The sequence below is a fragment of the Sciurus vulgaris genome (assembly GCF_902686455.1).
Source record: "Sciurus vulgaris genome assembly, chromosome: 7".
Taxonomy (NCBI): Eukaryota; Metazoa; Chordata; class Mammalia; order Rodentia; family Sciuridae; genus Sciurus; species Sciurus vulgaris.
The window spans coordinates 77578229-77581913 of NC_136467.1; the positions used below are offsets into that span (position 1 = coordinate 77578229).

General features: G+C 40.8%; 1 long non-coding RNA gene across 1 annotated transcript; it reads left to right on the top strand.

The window, feature by feature from the left end:
• The first annotated feature begins 329 nt into the window (after positions 1-329).
• Positions 330-3116, top strand: LOC306665143. The gene is made up of 3 exons (XR_013764930.1): positions 330-617; positions 728-1271; positions 1557-3116. It is a non-coding gene; the product is annotated as an uncharacterized lncRNA (long non-coding RNA).
• The last annotated feature ends 569 nt before the right edge of the window (positions 3117-3685 follow it).

Here is a 3685-nt window from a genome sequence, read left to right on the forward strand (position 1 = left end):
CGCCACTCCCGCGCCACGTAGGGCCGGTTCGCCCGCCAGACTCGGAAGCGGCAGATAGCAGCTTGTCTACGGGTGCGCGCCAGAGAATGAACGGGCACGCGGCGGTGGGCGGTGCGGGCACCACGCCCCGGAACGGCCCCCGGAAGAAAAGAGCCGCCGCGCGCGCTCCCGTTCAATCGCCTCCGGAAGAGGCCACGCCCCCATTTTCTCCCCCATCCAATAAGTGCGAGAGGGAGGGGCGGCCTCGGTCTGACTCGGGAGAGATTATATAAAGAGTCGCGCGCCAACCGCTTCCTTCTTTTGCGTGGAGCTGGCGGAGTAGTCGTGTTACAGGCCAGTACCCGGGCGCACGGTGAGGTTGGGGCCTGCGTACTACGAAGCCTTCTTGGAGCTTTGATCCTAGAATGCTAGTTTTTGGAAGCTCGCACGTGCGGAACGCGCCGCCCGGCCGCCACGTGCCCTGAGTAGACTCTGGGGGACGACATGCTTGGAGTTTAGGCGTGAGGCGCCTGCTTATAGGCCTAGGGCGCCACGCGCGGCCCTATTTCTGGCATGGGGCCACCGGCTGCCCTGAGCCTAAGCGTCGGCGGGAAAAATCACCTGAGGATTTACAAAAGGTACAAAGTACATTTGTGTGGTTACTGTGCACGTGTGTAAGGGATGATGAAGTTAGTTTAAGAATAAGGGGCACTTATTAACAGGGCTAATGCCTTTCTACTTTCGCCAGATTATTTCAACATGGGCAACCCCGAATCTGTATAGAACTCTAGGGGCTGTTTTGAGCCTGGGCGGCGCTGTTTCCAGTACTAATTAATGAGTGGGAGAGGATTAGTACAGAAAGAAATTAAAACATGACATTCAGAATGTTTGATTGCAAGCATCGATCCCCCGCAGTAATGGCGCTGGCTTTCGGTGGTACATCGGAGCTGCTAAGGTAAGGGTTACTGAGCTTATTTTTCAAACCCAGGTTAGTTTTTGATTTACGTAATAGATAATGGTGCGTAATCATTTTAAATTTTTTTTTTTTTTTTTTTTTTGGTCAGATGCACAAGGAAATCCCAAAACATCCCACAGAATTAACAGAGAATTACTTGCTTAAAACCTGACAGTCACACCTGGTATGTATTGGGACCTAGTATTTTATAATTGAGCATACGTTCAATCCATATGTAGAACAAGTGGAATTTTTTGGTCATTGAACAGTGACCTGGATGTTGATGAATACTAATGAAGTGATGAATCATCACTGGCTGTAGTCACTTCAGTTTGAAGTAAGTTGGGTAATAAATGTTATACATATTTCTAATGTATTAGAGCCATTTAACTTTTGATTACAGTAAATATCACTGATACACAAAGGTACATCTATAGATAATGTATATATGTGTAATGTTTGATTGGTCTAATGAGTGATGAAACGTATCCCGAAGCTGATTACCTGAAGAAAAGCATGTACGGATTCGGCTTCTGAGATAAGACCAATACCTGTAGAGGAAATGTGATAAATTTTTGTTCCATTCACATTAAATTAGATATGTATGTTTTTCTGCCAACAGTGATTGTGGCTGTGTGCCCATTCAGAAGGACCAGTTTGCTGTAAAGTTCATGGGATAGAACAATTTCTGTAAGTGGGGATTTTTTTCTTTCACAACTAATATTGTGTCCTTGGTCTTATCTATGATGATCCTATCCCGAACCTGAATTGCTGTTGAAAAAAACTTAATTACGGATCTGGCTTCTGAGATAAACCATTGAGGACAAAGTTTTTAATATTATAAAATAAGTTGTAATGTTGATAGTCTTGTAATTTTCATGTTTTTCCTTTCTAGGAATAGTTCTGCAAAGTTTCCTTTTTCTGTTATCAAAACATCCAGGAAAAGCAGACGTGAAGAGAAAACATACAGTTTGGGAATATATTTTTTAAATTTATAGCTATTATTAGCTAAACCATGAATGGATTTTAAACAAAATTCTTGACTTTTGCATAATTAACTTTGTAATCAAATTATTCATGAATGTTTTGTCATTAATCCTCTTTTGAATTTAAGATACATAGTTGTAATTAAGACAGTAAAAGTTACACTGGCTTATGTATGAATTTAGTAATGTTTTTATAGAGATAGATGTCTGGTTATTGATAAAAAGTGGTTAGTAGCCGAGTCATGGAATATTTAGTCATAATGTAATAGGAGAGAAATGTAAATAGGATGTTGAAAATGAAGGGAGAAAATAATAATAAAGTTTTTGTTAACCTATTTGAGTCCCAAGTTTTGAATTCTGCAACAGTTTCAATGAAATTGACACTAGCTTGTTGGAAATCTTAACCAAGAGCTCACATATATTGATACTGTTTTTGGAATTGTGTACTATAAGTTCTTATATGTTTCCATCCCTGAGAAAGTAGGACAAAATGGCCAGACCACATCAGAAAGAACAGTACCTGATGATTACTGTCTAGTACTTGGTGATCAGCCTTTCCCAATCCTGTCCAGCCACCCTATTCTCCTTAACCACTGGTACCTATCATTCTATTCTGTGATACAAAGTTTTCGGATTCCTTATGGGTTAATAGCAAACTTGTCTCTAATTGACTTATTTCACTTAACATACTTACCTAGTTTCATGTTGTCACAAGTGATAGAAATTCATTCTTTTCACAGCTAAACAGTGTTCCATTGTGTATATGTGCCATATTTCCTTTATCCAATCACCCATCAATGGACATGTAGGATGATTCCATAGATTGGCTGTTGTGAACAGCACTGCAATAAACAAGCAAGTGCAGATTGTCTTTTTAATAGGCTGCTTTCGATTCCTTTGTATGTATGCCCAGAAGTGGGATTACTGGATCATGTGGGAGTTCTATTTCTAGTTTTTGAAGAACCTCCATACTTTTCTTCCATAATGGATACACAGTCCCATCAATAGTGTCTGAGAGTTCCTCTTCCTCCCCATCCTTGCCAGCATTTCCTGTTTATTTTTGATAACAGCCATTCTAATTTGGGTGAGATGGCATTTCATTGTTTTGGTCTGCATTTCCCCAGTAACTAGTGATGTTGAGCATTTTTTCACATACTTGGTGGCTGGCTGTATATCTTTTTTTGAGTTCAGCTCATTTACCCCAGCTCATTTACCCACCTTACAAATTGGATTATTTGATTTTTTTTTTGCTGTTGTGTGGTTGGAGTTCCTTACATATGCTGAATATTTAACCCTTTGTCGGATGAATAGTTGGCAAATATTTTCTCCTCTGTAGCTTGTCTTTTCACACTTGTCTCCATTGCCACGCAGAAACTTTTTTAGTTAGATGTGTGATCCCTTTTCTCTATTTGTGCTTTGCCCATAAAATCTTGACCCAATGACCTGATGTGTTTCCCTGGTGTGCTTCTAGGAGTTTCAGAGTTTCAGGTCTTTGATTCATTTTGCATCAACTTTGGTAACTGGTGAGAGACAGGAGTCTAGTTTCTGCTGCCTGTGGATATCGTTTTCTTGGCACCATTTATTGAGTAGACTTTATCCTCCCGACAATGTATGATCTTGCCATTTTTGTTGAATGGCTATGAATGTGTGGGGTCATTTCTGAGTTCTCCCTTCTGTCCCAGTGGTCCGTGTGTCTATTTTCATGCCAGTACCGTGTTGTTTAGGTGTTTAGGTGACGATGGCTTTGTAATACCTGCTTTTGAGT